Source organism: Pelodiscus sinensis, chromosome 13 (genome assembly GCF_049634645.1).
Source record: "Pelodiscus sinensis isolate JC-2024 chromosome 13, ASM4963464v1, whole genome shotgun sequence".
Lineage (NCBI taxonomy): Eukaryota > Metazoa > Chordata > Testudines > Trionychidae > Pelodiscus > Pelodiscus sinensis.
Window position 1 is genome coordinate 37,914,988 of NC_134723.1, and position 19,195 is coordinate 37,934,182.

Sequence of the window (19,195 nt, forward strand, 5' to 3'; positions counted from 1 at the left end):
AAACATTATAAAGATTGTGATTTTTTTTGTTCAAATTGACTTATTTCCTTACTGGATTTTGCTTGTCAAATCTGCTCATGGTCATAAAAATATTCTGTCTGTTGAATGGTAATGCATTACATTTCCCACTGGAAGATCCAAAATTAAACTGCTAGCATCTAATTCTAATTTACAGCCAAACCCTTTACATCATTATGGCAGTAGGCACTTTAAGGTCCTCTGTGCTGTCAAGGTGGTGTAAATGGGCCTTGAATATACTTGAGAATCAGGCTCCTACTGTTTGCCCCATAAGCACTGCTTCATTAAGGTTCCCCTTCTAATAAAGCCTCTAGAGGCATCAGTAAAAGAGGTGATAAGTAGGGATGGGCAAACATGAAGTTTGGGCGGTTTTTATTGAGTTTGTAATACCCATTTCGCTTCAGAACCCCTATTTCCTGTCAACTGAACTCACGCATTCATACCCATCTCCTAGGGGTGGGATGGAAACAAAAAAGTTAAAAGTTGAGCTGTAGATTAGCAATACATTTGATGCAGTTGAGCTGACAGGTTCCATGGGCGTCTGGGCCAGGCCTGGGGAAACCCAGATAATGCCCCAGAAGGGGCGGGGCATAGGTGGAAGGGGTGGAACTGAGGCAGTCAGCCTTCCTTGCCATCCCCTGCAGCCCTCAGAGCCACCCAGAGCACACAACATGGCACTCAGGCAACGGTTCAAAGGGCTTAGGAATCTGCCTGCTTCTACTGCAGCTGCCATAGCAGCAGTGGTGGTGGTGACTGGGATCCTTGGGCCTCTTTGAATCACCAGGCCTTGGGTCAACTGCCTCCTTTGCCCCCTCATTGGTGGGCCTGCTAACATGGCAGACTGACCATCCCTGAAGTTAACAGGGAGTCTGTAGTTAGATTTTCAAAGGTGCTGAACAAGCGCAGCTCCTGTTGGACTTGTGGATGGATGTTCAGCAATTCTCAAAAACTGAGCACGTTTATTTAGAAGTCCGTGTATGGATTTAGGAGCCTAACTTTATGTATTCAGGTTTGAAAATGTTGGCCCAGCTGTCCAGTCACAAAGGGATTAGGCTCAAGTAGGCTCATTTCCAGTGTATTCTTTTTCATTTTCATTCCTAGCTTTCCTCTTCAATCCAAGTTTTGAGCACCACCCTGTTTTTCATGGCATGTGACTTTGCGTAACACTTCCCAATTCTTACTATAACTGATAAACTTCTTCCTTCGGGAAAATGATAGCAACCTCTTAAGAACTACTTAGCCTCAAAAGATGAGCCTTTTCTTGCTTTCCCATCATTAGCTTCAATGCATTGGTTTTAGCTACATTCATTTACATTAACCCCTTGTGGAACTTGTTCAGCCTTTTCAATATAATCCTAAATTTTTACCTTTGGTAGTAATAGTGAAATATGAATTTACATCAGCTTAACTAATATTTTCTTAGAAAATAAAAAAAAAAATCTGTTATACTAAATCCTGAGCAAAAAAGGTTTATTTTATAACTCATTTGCTTGTTGATGGAATAATAACTACTTGGAATAACTTTGATTTTAATAGTTATCTGATTCCAAAATCCACTGAACATTCTCCAGAGTCACAACAAAATTAGATATACAGTGTTGCTAGTTATTAAGAAATCATTCAACTTTAATGAATGTGAATCACAAGCTAGCTTTAATTAACTGTTATATATTGCATGTTCTTCTGCTTCATAAATAAATCATTTTGCATTCATAATTGCAAATGAACATTCCTGAGATATGTATCCAGGTAATTAACAATTAAAGATTTTTTTTTTTTTTTTTTTTTTTTAACATTTTAAACACAAAGCCCTGGAGGGGAGGGGAAAGAGGTAAATGCCAATGCCTTGATCCTGTAAAGCCGTGGTCCCCAACACGGTGCCCGCGGGCACCATGGCACCCGCGGGGGCATTTGAATGCGCCCGCCAGGTGCTCGGGGCTGGCCTGGCCCCGGGCACATGGCGCGGCGCTTGTGGGGAGCGTCGGCGGGGAGGGGGAAGCGCCGGCCCCAGGCACGCGGCGCTTGCGGGGGAGGGAGCGCCAGCCCCGGGCGCGCGGCGCTTGTGGGGGGGGCACCGGCCCCGGGCGCGTGGCTATGGGGGGGGCCCCAGCCCCGGGCAAGCGGCTATGGGGGGGGCCGCCCCTGGGCATGCGGCTATGGGGGGGCGCCCCCGGGCGCACAAGTGTCCCTGCCCCCTGGCACCCGGCGGGCGAACGGCCACACCCCCTGGCACCCGACAACCACAAAAGGTTGGGGACCACTGCTGTAAAGGCTCGCACACACGCTCAGCTTTACCCACTCTGGATAGTCTTGTAGTGAAAACAAGGAATTAGGAAAAATCATGGAGGACCTGATCTCACTGAAACTGGTGGAAATCCTGCTGGATCAGAAGTATTTTATATTGCCATTCCTCACTGTCATCTCTGAACTCCTTTTCTGTAAAAGCCATAGCAATACCCTTGTGGTTAGGATCCTTCCAAATTTACAGTCCATTTTAGGAAATGTCATGGTCATAGCATTTTTAAAATCTTGGATGTCATGATTTCAAACATATTTGACTGTGTTGTCACAAATCATTAATAGGCATTGTAAAATATAAACATGTAAAGCCCTTAAGGAAGGGTACGTCTAGACTACAGGGTTTTGTCGACAGAAGTTTTGTCGACAGATACTGTCGACAAAGCTTCTGTCGACAAAGAGCGTCTACACTACGTTCAGTTCTGTCAACAAAGCAAGCTGCTTTGTCGACATGGCAGTGTAGATGCAAGGACAGTTTACATGCAATAACGCTTTCTGTCGACAGAACTCTGTCAACGGAAGGCGTTATGCCTCGTGAAATGAGGTTTACCAGCGTCGACAAAACTGCTGGATTAAAGTAGCCTCTTGTAATTGCTGAGCTGCTGCTTTGTATGTCCGGGTAGACCCTTGATCCACTATGCATCTGCCCTGTAACTGGCTCAGCTACTTGAGGGTTGAGCTAACTCAATCTATAGGGCAGATTGTGTATGGTGACATTCTACAATCAGACACATAAGGTAGATTGGGAATGGAAAGGAAGGGGAGTATATTTCAAAAGATATCCTATGTAGAGTAAAGAGAGAAGATGTTAGATATTGGGCATGATTATGGTATTTAAATTAATTACACTTTTCTGATGAATAAAACAGGATAAGCAACAAACAGCTTTCAATCAAGGTAGCTGCTATTAAGCAAAGCAAAGATGTAAAGAACAAGAAGTACATATTAGGGGAGATGGAAGAAGATACCATTAAGATCACAGAGAAAAATTCAGAGCCCCAGAGAATCATTTTGAATCAAATGATTGAAATTGCTTTCAGCTAATAAGAGTATTGTAGCATATCCCATGTTCCTTCTGTTTGGGGATTTGAAATTGATGTGCTAGCCACAAGAAACTGGAAGCAAATGATAGATTTTTCTTTGCTTCAACATTATTAATGCTCCAGATAAGATCTTTCAAACTTCACACTGCAGACTGATAAACTAAATAACATTTTTGCTCCTTAGGGCATGATCCTTTGCATTAGGGCATGATTCAGAGCAGAAATAATGGTAGGAAGTGTGAAGACCCAATATCTTTTCACCAGATTTGATGTCAGATGTTTTTGGTTTAAATATTTTGTTCTAGGGATTTACTGTTCTTAATCCATATTCATCAAGACCCAAATGTGGCTGCTCTACATTGCTTGATGATGAACCCACATGCCTGTTGAAAAGCAGTGATCTAAATGAAGGGTGAGGTTCTGTGCTGTGTTTCATAGAGGTCCAGCTCTGAAGTCACAGTCTTTAGATCACTTTTGCACTCTCCTAGTCCTGAGTGGCTTCAGGAGCAGAGAGGCCCCTAGAGGGCTAGCGTCTTAAGGTTCTGGCAAGCCTCCCAAGATTGCTCTGGGGACTACAGTACTGCTTAGAATTTCTACACTGTAGCCAGGTCTACAGGGCTATGTCTACACTCGCAGCTTCTTGTGCCAGAAATATACAAATGAGGTGAAGTGTGGGATATCACCAAGCCTCATTTGCATACCTAATGCGCCGCCATTTTTGCAAAAGAGGCTCTTGCGCTAGAAGGAGCTGTCTACACTGCCCCTTCTTGTGCAAGAAAAACCCTCTTGCGCAATGCCGTTACGCCAATTACTTTTCAGGAAGAACGGCATTGCACAAAAGTTTTTTTCTTGCGCATGAGGGGCAGTGTAGACAGCTCCTTCTGGCACAAGAGCCTCTTCTGCAAAATGGTTCATTAGGTATGCAAATGAGGCTTGGTGATATTCCAAGCTTAGCCTCATTTGCATATTTCTGGCGCAAGAAACTACGAGTGTAGACATAGCCCAGGAGACCTTGAATATTGGGTTAAGTTACACAATGTAAAACAGTGGTCCCCAACACGGTGCTCGTGGGCGCTATGGCGCCCGTGGGGGCATTTGTGTGCGCCAGCCACGTGCTCAGGGCTGGCCTGGCCCCGGGCACATGGCGCATGCATGGTGCTGGAGCCAGCCCCGGGCACTTGGCACATGGTGAGCGCTGGCTCCAGGAGTGCTGTGGATTGGCCGCCCATGCTCTGGGCATGTGGCATATGGGAGGAGCTCGGCCCCGGGTGCATGGTGCTGGGGGGGGCCGGCCCCGGGTGCGCGGCACTTGGGGGGGGGGGGGGGCGCAGCCGGGCGTGCAAGTGTCCCCGCCCTCTAGCGCCCGGCGGGAGAACGGCCACGCCCCCTGGCACCCGGCAACCTCTAATGGTTGGGGACCACTAATGTAAAATAATATACATAGTTGGAGTTGCTTTACCTCAAACCTGCTGCTTAAAAGCCTCCACCTGAGCTATTACTTGATTTTTCACATGGATTTTCTGGAAATACACTTAAATGTAAGGTCCTGACCACACGACATAGAGACTGACAAAAACCTCCTGCTGACTACATTGCTGGGGGGGGGGGGGGAGGGAGAGGCTGTTGTCTTCTAAATCACTTCATTACTGATGATTTGTAAATGATTCTCTGAAGTTTTGTAATTATTGCAGCTGAGGTGCCTTTTAAACTTTGCAGCTTGTTGTAATCTTTGTAAAACCTTGCAACTTTGTAACTTGCAGCTACTTTCCTTTATAAATTCAGAAACTTTACTGTAAGCTCGGTGATTGTTGAGTCGTGCAACTTTGTAATCTTCATAACTCTCAGCCACTTTGCTTGTAACTAGCTCTAAACTTCATTCTCCCCTGAGATAGGAGTGTGTGTCTATGTGTGAATGGAGACTATTGTGTGCTTGGGATTAGAAACTGCAAGGCTGAGCACCTGGAGCCAGGTGATGAGTCATCAGACCAATTAAGGAGACTGCTGCTCTGCTGGATCAAGGGAAGTCTGGGCATGCTCCCTGGTGATGAAGGAGGATGAGTCACAGGAGTTGTACAGAGGTAATAAAAGGAGAGAGCATGTGGTAGAAGCCCCTTTTCTGCAGCCAGAAGTTCTCGTTCTTTTCTGACCAGCTCCCCAGACATGATCAGCAGACAAATCCTCCAGAATCTACATGGCTTGGCTGCTTCTGCAACCCATATACCTCTGCAAGTGTGTGAATGCCTGAGGGCAGGAATGAATGTGTGTGAATGAATGAAAGTGTGTGTGTTTTTGTGTGAGAGCTAGCTGGTTTCCCTTTAGTTTAAACCTTTAGTGGAGTGTTAATTCCTTAATCAATAAATCCATACTACAGTAAACCTGGGTGGTCTCCAGTGGGAATTTTTGGGGTAACACACCTAATTTCAGTAATGCAAGCTATCTCTGAGTCCCAGGCTATAGCCGCAACACATCAGCTCCTGGGCTGGATATAAGGCTTTTCCACAGCAGTCTGGTTCCCCTCTCCCAAATGAAGAGCTCTAGACTGCTGAAACTCTCTTTCAACATGCCCGGACAAGCCCTCTCTTCCTGGTTTCCACAAGGGCTCATGGGAGTTGTAGTTTCTAGGGCTAGATTGTAGAACACAGGATCCTCCCAGAAAAAGTCAGAGGCACCTTTAGTAAGGGGACTGCATAATAATAATAATGAATACAGAACTGGTGACACCAAAACATTTTATGGATCTGTGATGATTTTGTCAAATAGCTCATTCTGGAAGCAGACAGGTACTTCTGGAAGAAATTATAAAAATTAATTTTCTAGTTTTCAAAACAAAACGTTTGGATTATTTATTTCCAATTACTTTTTATTTTGAAATTCCCTTTAACTTTATGTCTTACCATTTTTCATTCATCCAAAACCTAATTTACTATATGTACTTTTCAGTTCACTGACCATTTTAATTTTTGGTTCTATCTGAAATCAATTTTTTGCACATTTGAAGTACTCAACAATGAAAAATTAACTATTTGCTCAGTTCCCAGCCAGGACCCAAAGGATCCCAATCTCTGGATGTTTCCCCTTTACCTGTTGCCCATTGGCACAGTATAGAGATTGGTGTATCCAACAAAGAAGCTGCTGACCATACATGTCGTTCTGGTGTGGGTCTCTGTATGTTTTTGTGTCTGTATGGCAAGTCCTGCCTACGTGCCCCTGGTTCTTACAATAATTAGGCTGCCTTTACTTCTGTAGCCACCTAATGGTTGACACCATTAACCTAGTACCCTGCTGCATAAAGAGCGCAGAAGTCTTCACTTTAGTATTATTCTTAGTCTTAGGTTGACATCATTCTAGATTAGGCAGGCATTTATAATTATCCATAATGCTCTTCGAGTGCCTGTGAATTGTGTATTCATCTTGTTTACTGTACCACCATGATTTGTGGTAATGTTTTCTTTAGCAGTGCTCTTCAGTTGGTCCTTGAATGTTAGTTTTGCCATGATGAATGTAAATTGAGTAATGCAGGCAGTATGCAGCATGTTACTTGAAAACAATACAGGCAACATGTTATATAATGCCAAATTAATTAATTTTATTCTACATATAAAAGTATAGCAAATCCCAGTACAGTCAAATAATTGAATAGTACATACAGGGCATTGTTCAAGCAGGAATAATATTTTTTAAAAGTAACATTCTGCATGTATGAAGGTATTCATGAGCGGCTTTTAAAAAGAAATATTCTCCGTTTAGGTATAGACTTCTCTCTGTAAGCATTCTCTCTCTACTGTTTATACAAATGACACATAAAATTACCATAACTGAATGAGAATGGATGAAAATATGATTTTTCTCTATTTTTTCCAGTTATTTTACTTTTTGGATTTGAAAGCACTTTTAAATACATTTCATTTTTCTTTCTAAATGTCAGTTACTTTTCTCTGTTGAAGGTGAGATTTTTGCTCACAGTTATAGGAGAGAAAAACAATTTCACAAACAGACAAATTTTATTGTAAGGCCACAAAAATCTGCAGGTGGATGAAGAGGAAGGTGTAAGGAAAAGGTAAAAAATGTATTGAGGATTAGCATGCAATGAATGCATGCCTTCATGTGTGGAAAAGCTTACTGAGACCAAATTCATTCCTGGTAGGAGGTAAATATTCAAACCAGCTCTGGATGTCTTCCTACTCCAGATAATTTGAGCAAAAGGACTTAGGCCAGATCTACACTATACTCAGAAGGTCATCTTAAGGTACACAACTCCAGCTACATAAATAATGGAGTTGGAATTGGCATACCTTAAGCTGAACTTGGCACCACCTTCATAGTGGGAGGTCAATGGGCTCCTGTCGGCTTCCCTTACTACTCATGATTATGAGGAGTACTGATGCCAACCAGAGGTCTCCTCAATATTTGATTAAGTGGGTCTTAACTAGACCTGCTAAATCGAATCCCAGAGGATTGATCGCTGAGATGGAAATATAGATGTGGCCTTAGGCTTGTCTCCGTGGGGAGAAAAAAGTCCAAAGCAACTAACACTACTGACTAACTTGTCATTTCTATGATTGATGCAGCGATGTCAATTTAGTAGGTCTGGTGAAGACATGCTAAGGTGATGGTAGAGCACTCTCCTGTAAATGTTGGTTGTCTATCTCTGGAAGCTATGTTAAGAAGGAAAGCATCTTCCTTAGAGAAAACTTGGTATAAATACTATTGTAAGTCAACAGGATTTGTTGATTTCAGTTACATAATTAACTTAACTGATCTTGCATAGCTTAAAAAGTCTTAGAGGGGAAGCCATGTTAGTCTGTATCTGCAAAAACAAAGAGGAGTCCTGTAGCACCCTAGAGACTAAAGGATTTATTAGGGCATCAGCTTTTGTGGGTAAAACCCACTTCATCAGATGAGTTGGAGTGGAAATAATAGTGAGGGGTGTATATATAAGAACAAAAAAATTACTTGTCAAGTGTGGGATTGGTGTTAATGAGGCTAATCAAGTCAGGGTGGACATGCCTCATCTGCAGCATGTGATGTAGAAATGTGACTATCGAGAGGGGATTGCTTGTGTAGTGCATTAACCAGTTAATATCCGTATTCAATCCTAAATTGATTGTATTGAATTGTATAGCATAACTTAGATTGATTCATCGTGCTAGTGTAGACCAGTTCTTAGTGTCCATGTTGACAGCTAGTAGCTAGTGTACTTTAAATTCACACCTAACTTACTGAGTACTAACTTCCCCATATAGGCAAGCCCTGACTGTCAGTCTGTATGGAGGATTATGCCTTGTATATTACCTTCCAGATCTGAATGTACAGGTTATACTTTCCCTATTGCTACCTGGCCCCGCCTGTAAAATGTAAGGACATCAAGAATCCAACTCTCAAAATTCATGTGCTGAACTGCAAGGAATATTTGAATGCAATGGGAATCATTCATATATGTGCATCAGCTGAGTCAACATGCAATGAAAATAAAAGTCACTGCATTGGTATTTGCCTGGAAACGATTGCTTTACATTATTTGTTCACACCATGCTAATAAGCATACAGATAGATGCATTACTTTTCATTTTAAGTCAAGTGCATCAAGCTCTCTGTTTTTCTTCATGTTAATGCAGTCTTGGACTTTGCATAGCTACTGCACCTCTCTAAACATGATGCTGTTGTAGTTAATGTATTAGTGCATATCATCAACCTGAATATTTGCCAAAATATGTGCTTTCATACTGGAAAGACTCAAGGAGAAAGAATGGATGAACTGGAAGCCTATAGAAAAGCCCTTTAGAGAAGAGAAATAGCTAGTTGCCACCTTTTATTTTTACTCTCCCTTTCCTTGGGTCACTTCCTCCTTCCTGGAGGTTTCAGTTTGCATGGCCTCTTTCGGACAGTTAATAGTATTTCCAAACCAAGAGAAAATGCTCAAAGCTACAAGCTCTCCAGCTTCTCCATTCTGCCATGCCAACTTTTCATGCTCTTATGCTAGACAGGAAGGCATAGGGCAAGAGAGTCTCCCCAGTGTGTATGGGTATCTCTACAAAGCTTTCTATACATGGGGAAGCAAAGCATGACTGCATATATGCTGACAGGATGGTCACTAGTGAACCTGACTTTCTTTAGCATCAAGGATCTGATCCAGCAAAATATTTAAGCACATTCTTGTCTTTTAAGTATGAATTGTCCCATGAGCCTGAAGTGTTTAAAATTAAGATGGGCTTACAAAAGGGTCCAAAAGCATAAACCACTGCCAGAGAGCTAGAGGAGTGATGTCACTCTGAGTCAGTAGAAAGTCTTATAGAACACTAGAATTGGAAGGGACCTCGAGATGTCATTGAGTCCAGTTCCCCACCCTCATGGCAGGACCAAGTACCATTTAGATTATCCCTGATAGATGTCTGTCTAACCTGCTCTTAAATATCTCCAGAGATGAAGATTCCACAACCTTCTTAAGCAACTTATTCCAGTGTATAACTACCCTGACAGTTAGGAATTTTTTCCTAATGTTCAACCTAAACCTCCCTTCTGACCTAAACAGAACCGGTCCCAAAACAGATGGTATTTGTTGTATTTGCCTAGAGTATTGATCAGAAGACCATGCGAGACCATATCAAATTCCTTACTAAAGTCTAGGCATACCACATCAACCGCTTTTTCCTTATCCATAAGACTGGTTATCCTATCAAACAAAGCTATCAGATTGATTTGACATGATTTGTCATTTACAAATCCACTCTGGCTGTTACCTATCACCTTATTATCTTCCATGCTTTTATGCTTTTTTATGAAAGCCAGCAATAAGAGAGAGACATTCCCTATGCATTAAACCAGTACCTGATTATTATATATGTATTAGAGGACAGGACTTGCACCCATATGCAGCTGTCTATACAAATAACAATATCAGATCTATATAAAAGCAATTTTCCCACACTGAGCCACATTTGGCTGTGATTTCATGTGAACAACTCTGAGTTCAGTGGCGTTGTTCATGTGCAATTAAAATTAGAGTTAGATTAAGTGGGCCAGAATAACTGACCCAAATAGACCCATTGGCTTCAGTGAAAGAGTTTGGGTGAGTGAGTGCTTATTGTGCTGTACAGAGGTCAGGTCTAGAAATTGCTAGTTCCAATTCACTGCACAATAACAAAGACCACCAAGGATTTCATGTGAAGTTTTCAGCTGGTAGTAGGGTATGTATGAAGATCCAGAAAGAGAAGAGATATCCTCAGGCGATGTTTGAAAGGCATGCATGAAAGGATATGAACTCATAGGCTACATCAACATAATCTGAAGGTGTTTTTTGCTGAGTGCCATGCAGCAGGTTGAGTTTTTATATGACAGGGATGATGATGGGAGGAAAAAAGAAAAGACAGAGCTGAGTAAGTGTGATCAATTCATAATTAATTCCGAAGACTTTGGTGAGACCTTAAAGTAGAGATTCAGGCTATTTTCCTTCGGAAATTGTTTTCCACCTGGATAGGGTGATTAAATAGTTGTCAGATGTTTTGCAAACAGGGTGTTATGGCTATAATCCACTGATTCATGACTCAATTTAACTCTAAAGCTTATGGTATTGCAGCTGTCTGTGGTATTACTGATGTCTATGTTGGTTAGCAGGAAAAAAGACAAACCTGAGAATCTATAGCTCAAAAAATGATACATGCCAAGAGAAGGCTTGGGAAGCATTAGGAAAAAGTATTTCCATACAAATCAGCCCCTCAGCCCTCTTGAGTTCTTAAGTGTCTTTTTTTGGATATATTTAATCATTGGTATAAAGCCAGGACATGTTGAAATTCTGAAGGAAGCTGACTGCATTCAGATGTTCACCCTCAATCTTTGTGGATCATATTAAATACAAGTGAACTTTAGGTCTATTATCTCTGTCCATATAAATGCGTCCCTTGTTTTCATTTTCTGTTACAATACTTAAGTTTGGTCTACATCAGCATATTTGCTGGAGAAGGTATGTTTATGGTACAACTTGTAGGGCTAAGATTCAGCTGTGGGTTTTTTTGGGGGGAGAAGGGCTAAAATTGCCCTTGCAAAAATGAATCACAGGCCCAAACTGAGTACTTGTGCTTTTGGCTATGTGATTTATCCCTAAAATCAGGCAAAGTTTAGTTAGAAACATTAAATTGCATTTGCAATTGAATTAAGTGCCAATATGCCTCCAAAAAAAGGACTTTAGATTTATTTTAAATACGAATAGTGTGAACTGATATGTAGGGCATGTTTGAATAAATCTCCACAATGTAATATACCAAAAAGAAAAGGACATGCTGATAATATACATTGTGCTTCCAATTAGACTACAACCTGGAATTGCTCCTCAAGCTGAAACAACTCTGCATTTTGGTACTAAAATATGAAATTGCAAACACTCAGATTTTCCAATGGCAACAAAGATTTGTGTATGCCTTTTGGCACATGCTTTGCTTGCACATGCACAGTACATAAGCCGCATTCTGAGTTTTCCCAACTCTTAGAACTGTCCACATCAACTGTCATTTGCAACAGATGACAAGATGCCTGGATTACATGAAAAGCACAATATTCCCACTAACATAGATGATGTGAGTAGCTTTTATTGATTGATAGGTTTCAAGGCTAAGCAAACCTCAGTGAAATTCAATACATCTAACCCCAGTTCTGTTGTTGGCTTATAATGCTATATGAATGGTAATATTATTAGAATATTTTTGCTACAGTCCAGTGACCAGGTCCTCATCTGGATTATTCAGTGCAGAATCAGTGAAGCTAAGAGAGTATCACTGATTTACACCATCTAAAAATCTGGTGCCCAGAGACTTAGAGGCCTTGTCTATAAGTAAAAGTTTTGGTGTTTTAATTATGACACCATACTTAATTAACAAAATCTGCCTTGTGTAGACAGTTATTCTGATATGTTTATACTGCAGGCTATGTTTAGACTGCAGGCTTCTTTTGAAGAAGCTTTTCCGGAAGAGATCTTCTGGAAAAACTTCTTCCAAAAGAGTGTCCACACTGCAAAAGTGCATCAAAAAAGCAATCTGCTTTTTCGAAAGATAGTGTCCATGTGGTGTATGAAGGCACGGACTCCGGCCGGTGCAGGCACAAAATCGTTTTATTGCAAGATTACAACTATCTTTATACTCTCAACTTCCCAAAAGTCCACATCCTGCTTTTCACAAACTGTGCTTTTTCACAGTCCCAACACAGCATTCTCGAATGTCGTTGACTCGGGCAGATGTTGTTATTGTTGGCTCAGGACTCTTGATTACGCGCATTCCCGCTGACTCTTGGATCGTCCTCCAAGGTCTGCAGCTTTTCTTGGTTTTGTCCTTGGGATGCCCTATCACGCGGCCAAAGCACTATACTTGTTGATTCTCTACATGTCCACACTGAATGGACGTTATCTCTCATTTCTGCTGTGATTACTATGGATGGAGTAGCCACCAGGCACCTGTGCTTTTTCCTCTTTCCTCTTCTTTCGAAAGATCTCCCTCTTTGCCGTCCACACACGCCTTTTTCTGAAAAAGCTCTTTCGGAAAAAAGCTTCTTCCTTGTAGAATGAAGAATACCAATGATGGAAAAAACCCTCTGTTTTTTCAATTTTCTTTTGGAAGAACACAGTTGCAGTGTGGACATAATTGTAGACATACCCCCAAGGGTATTTCCAAGTTATTTTGGAATAATAACTCCCAAAAAATCTATTTCGAAATAGTGCGTTTACACTAGGGGGAAGCCTCTGAATTAGTTCAAGGCAGTCTCCCCTAATGTGGACATGCTACCTCGATTTAGAGTCCCAGGAAGCACTGGGGAGTAATTACTTTGAATGGCCCTGGGAAGGAGCGATTTCAAATAGCAGCAGTGGCTTGTCCACAGACACTCTATTGCAAAATAGCTATTTTGAAACAGGTGTTATTCCTATTGAGGGTTTGTTATTCTGGAATAAGAAGCTTGTTATTTTGAAATTATTTTGAAATAACAGGCTTGCTATGTGGACGCTCATCTTGTTTCAAAATAACGTGAGCTGAAGTGCATACGTGGGCATCGCTTATTTTAATTCATGAACTGAAACAAGCTGTTCCAGCATAAGTCACTGTGACAGGGTGTCTGCCCTGCACTGGCCCTTTAATGGCAAAACCCTGCCCTGAGCAAGGGCTGAGAATGAAGCCCTAGCAGAGGCAGGTATTGCTCATTAGGGCCCAGCTGGGGGCTATATAAAGAAAGGCTCCTGGAGGGAGAGAGGAGGACTTATTCTTGCTCTGGCTGGAGAGCAAAAGAGACTGGCTGCCTGGGAAGCAGGAGACAGGTAGAGCAGTGCTGGGGAAGGAATGCAGAGCAGGGGAAGCTCCCAGGCTGCAGAGCCTGAGGTCAGACTGGAGTGCAAGAGGGCTGCAGAGAGTCAGCCAGGATAGGCAAAGGCAGCAGGTCCACACCCCCTTGCCGATGATGAGTGGCCATTACAGTCTGCAGTTTGCCCCTGAGGCAGTGGGTCACTGAGGCAAGGAGGGTATTGGGGAACTGGGTGTTTCCTAGAGGGAGGAACTGGGTGCTTCCTAGAGGGGGGAGGACCCTGGAGTGCAGAGACTGACAAACGCACCCTCCCTCCAAAAGGGGGTTGAGGGACACTGGTGTGGGCACTGCCGGAGGGGACAGTGGAGTGGTCACTACCTGAAGAGGGCACTATGGTCCAAGAGTGACTCAGGTCCAGACTGGAGAGTGAAGTAAGGACACAGATAGACACCAGCCAGAGGGAGGCATCCCATGAGCAGACAAAAGCTAATCCCACATGCTACCAGCTGGAGACGCTGTGGCAGTCACCTTTACACCAGTTTTTATTGGTACAGCTGAAATGATCAAAAATAACATCCCACACTGATGCAGCTATAAAAAAAAACCCTTTGAAAATGTGGAATCAAAGTAAAATGTAGCTATCTCCTGATACGTATGATCTCTCTGTAGTTTTCTGGAACCACTAGCAGCCATAAGTTTCTAACACTCAGATGGGTAATGACTGTTGAGTGGGTGTTTTCTTTTTAATTAAAAGAATATAAGTAAGGAACCTTCGGTATGTAAATATAAGTGCCCTTTAAAAGCACTTTCTTTTCTGGTGCATTAAGGGAAAAGATTGTAGAGTTTTGTGTGGTGGTGAGAGAGAACATGGCCCCTTAGATCTTTTTGGAAAAAAAGTGAATGCAAAATTCATATAAATTGCTGAAGGCCATTATATCAACTGGAACTTGTAGGCTTGCTTTTCTGCTAGCTTCTGAGCCAACTGCTGACTGTATGTAAGTAAGTAACATAGCAATGCTATGACTCCACAGCCCTGTCTACATATTTCTCTATGTACTCAGCAGGAATCTTTCATTTCATGCATCATTTAAAATGTGCTGCATGATTATGGGAAGTCAACATACATATTTATTTAACACAAAAGTATAACTCAGTTAGGCTTGATTTTTCATTCTTACCTAATGTCAACTTCCCTTTTATATCTGAAATTCAGTGTGTGTGGGAGGGAAATTCTGTGGACACAATATTACAAAAGCAATTAAACTGATGCAATAAGGACATCTAATTATCTGACAGATTAGATTAGATTTTAGTATTAATTGTGCATACAACTAATGGAAAGACCATGCTCAAAGAGGAGTTATAACTGGATTTCTGTCAAACTGGGAGGCTTAATATAGTGAGGCCCTGAAGAGGACCATGATGGGTCTGGTATTATGGAATGTTTTCATTAATTATGTGGATAATGGAGTGGAAAGTATAGACCCACAATTTTCAGATGACACCAAACTGGGAGGGGTTCCAAGCAGGTTAGCAGCCAGAATTATAATTCAAAATAATCTTGACAAATTGGAGAATCTGTCTGAATAATTCAGAAAGGTGAAATTCAATAAAGGCAAGTACAAAGTACTGTATTTAGGAAAGAAAGATCAAATGCACAAATAAGGAGTGGAAAATAACAGGCTAGGTAGAAATAGTGCTAAAAAGGATCTGGGGGTTATAATGGACCAGAAATGGAATATATGTCAGTAATGTGTTGCAGCTGCAAAAGATTAATATTGTGTGGTCTATTAACAGGAGCGTGGTATGTATGACACGAGAGAATTGTCCTGTTCTACTTGGCACTGGTCAGTTCACAGCTGGAGTACAATGTTCAGCGGTGGGTGCCATACGTTCAGAAAAGATTTGGAGAAACTGGAGAAAGTTCAGAAGAGTGCATGATAAAAGTAAGACAGGTAAAAGGTTTAGGATACTTGACCTATGTGAAAAGGTTAAACAAAACAGTGCATGTTTATTCTTGAGAAAAGAAGACTGAGGTAGGGATATGTTAACAGTCTTCAAATATGAAAATCAATTGTTCAGCATATCCACTGATGGTAGATTAGGAAGTCAGCTAGGGAGATGCCTATAATGGCTGTTAAGTTCTAGAATCTGGTTCCATGGGAGGTAGTGGAATCCCCATCACTAGGAATCTGTATGAACAGGATGGACAGAGATCTGTCAGAGGTGGTCTAGGTTTACTTGGCCCAAACTCATCATAGGGGGATGGATGGACTTCTCACGGTCCCTTTCAGCCCAATATTTCTATGATGCTATGGTTAAAACATTGATCTCACTGACATGAGACAAACAATGGCAGGCACAAAACAAGAGACTAAGGCTATATCTAGACTACAGGCTTCTTTTGGAAGAAGATTTTTTCGGAAGTGATCTCCCAAAATCTTCTTCTGAAAGAGCGTCCACACTGCAAAAGTGCATCAAAAAAGCGATCTACTATTTTCGAGAGACCCTCTAGACTGAATGGATGCTCTCTCACATGTAAGCAGTGATTGCTATGGATGGAATGGCCACACGCCTTTTTGCAAAAACCCCTCTGTTCTTTTGATTTTTTCTCAGAAGAATGCAATTGCGGTGTGGATGGTCCTCAAGCTTTTTTTCTGACAAAACTCTGTAGTGTAGACATATCCTAAGTTTTTAAAAATGTGGCCAACATAGGACTCTTCTTGTCAAGAATCATGTCCTTGTTTTCAGGATTGCTTTGTCAGCTCTTATTTCTTCACCATTTCCAATCCTCAGGTTATTTTGTTGATACCTCACTGAACTACTTATAATAGAAGTTTGTCAACCAGTGAAAAGGTTACCAGTTCACCTGAATATACTTTAACTTGTTTACAGACTTGTCTTTGAGCCTCAGTCTAAAATTTTTCCACTATGGGCCATAATCTTAGCTGGTTCTAGTTGTCACTGCTCCATCAATGTGGAGATACAATACATGAAACAAGTTGAGGATCTGTCCCTGTGCCTTTTCAGTTTGTTTGCTGTGGCTGTATTTACCTTTTATTTTGACATTTCAATAGGGTGCAGAATGTAGTCTGAGGTCAGTGTTTGTAGGGATGGAAGAAAAAGGTGATAGTAAGTAGGTGGTATTCTGGCAGGGGTACATAGCTAACATGTGAGGTTGCAGATTTGATATGGAGATGTTGATATATTAATTTTTGCTGTGAATAATATCAGTAAAAACATGGATTTTTGCAAAGTTTGACATAAATCAAAACGTGTTCATGACTGCTTGGTCTTTTTATGTAGTTTGAAATAACATGTTATAGCCTAAGAGATATTGTAGTTTCATTGGTACCATTTTTGCCAGTCAAAATAGCTCTATGCACTGATGAAGACAGACTTGAGAATTTCTTAGGAGGGAAAAAAACAACCCAAACAATTATCCAAGAAAACCAGCCATTTTCCACATGATCAAATACAAATAAAACAAAGTAAACTCAAAAATATATATTGAAGTAAACAGGTTGAGCAGCTTATATTGTCTAGTTAAATATAACCAAGATATATATATTCTGATTTGGCCCTAATCTTCAGGCTCATTCAGGAGCTCACAGGAACACTAAATTGGAAAGAATAGTCAATTAAGATTTCAGTGTCTTGTCTAATGGCTATTACAATGATGATCATTTTTCTAATATAGCTCTTTTTCTGGAAAATATAGGGTAGATTTTAAAATGTCATAAACTGGCATATTTCCTCTGAATTCTTATGACTCAGTTTACTCCAGAGGAGCATATGACCCACAGCTTTATGAGAGCTCTTCATTTTATGATTTAGATTTATCCTCTGCAAGATATGTTTTTAATAGCATCTTTTTCTTGTTGTTGTTTGTGTTCAAATGGAGACAGTTGGATTTCTAGGGGCTACACGACACTTCCCTCTTCTTCAGCCTATACTTGATCTCTGAGGGAATTTAGCTGCCTAAACTGGCTTGCTACAAATTAAGACATGAGTAATTCATGGCTTTTCAATATTTTTTCCTCTCTGCATTCTGCTGATGCACTGCATATGATGGAGTGAAGGTACAAAAATAGCCCTAAGCCATCTGATCCTGAGCTAATATGCTTCAAGACAGTCCCTCTGGCACAAGAGGGAATCAACTGTCAATAACCATGATTTCTACCAGCTATCAATAACTACGAAGGAGCATTTCAACCTACAGCAAATTACCAAAACATAGGGATACTTTGGCCAGGTTATCTTTTTTCCTGATTTGGCCCTCTGTACCAGATCCACTTCCACTTCCAGCAGAAATTTCTACTGCAGCCTTACATCTCATTGGTAGGGGTAGATCTTCTGGGGCTTCTTAATCCAACTTTAGTTCATGTTTTGTGCCAAAGTAGTGGTGCAAACCTACTCTTTCACAGACCAAGATCTACCTCATAAGCCATTTTACAGCAACGTTTAGCCAGTGGGCTTATGAATCACACTTTAACTAACCCGTTCTTTATTATGACTCCCAGGCTATGTCTAGACTGCAAGACTCTTTCGAAAGAGAGCGTCTAGACGGCACGCGGAACTTTCGAAAAAGCAAGCCGCTTTTTCGAAAGAAAGCAGCAAATGAGTCTGGATGCTCTCTTTCTAAAAAGCCCTGTTTGCTTTCAATAATGCCTTTTTTCGAAAGAGCACTTTCGAAAAAAGGCGTTCTTCCTCGTGAAATGAGGTTTACCGCCATTGAAAGAAAAGCCGCGTTCTTTCGATTTAATTTCGAAAGAACGCAGCTGCAGTCTAGACGCAGGTGAAGTTTTTTCGAAAAAAGGCTACTTTTTTCGAAAAACCCCCTGAGTCTGGACACAGCCCTATTGAATTACAAAGAAACCCTCATTTGATCCATGTCACTCTGAAAACAAAACATACTATGATCAATACTTTAGATGCTTCAAACACAGATGATCTATGGTTCCTGTTTAGAAAACATGTCAGTATTTAAGAAATTAAATTAAATTGTTAATCTGTTCCATTGCTTTATAATGGCATCTGAACAATTTAATCTTAACATTTCTGTAAAGAATAGACTATTTTTTTCAATGCAATCATGATTAGAGATGATAGATTGCAATAGAAGCACAGAGCAGTGACTCTGCTGTACAATTTCCAGAAACTGGGGAGGGGCTGGGAAGACACTAAATTATCCAGCAACACATTAATATCCAGCCCATTAAAACTAAGGAAGGCCAAACCTGCCTAGATAAAATGGGAATAGATCCAAATTTTTCCCTCAAATTGATCTTTGAAAATAATGTAGCTCAACTTTCCTGCTTTTTTATTTTATGGCCTTCTGTGCTTTCCTCCCAGAATTACCTACTCTGTTATTTTAACAATGCTCATTTCCCATATCTTAACACTCTGAGCTTATTTATCAGCCATTCACAATTCTCATTCCAGAGCCGGAATTATTCTGACAGCCAAGTGAAACATTTTTTTCCCCATTAAGATCCATCATATGGTGAGCAACTGTGGAGTGGATTTTAGTTTGGGTTTTTTGGGTTTACTTTGCCAGGTTT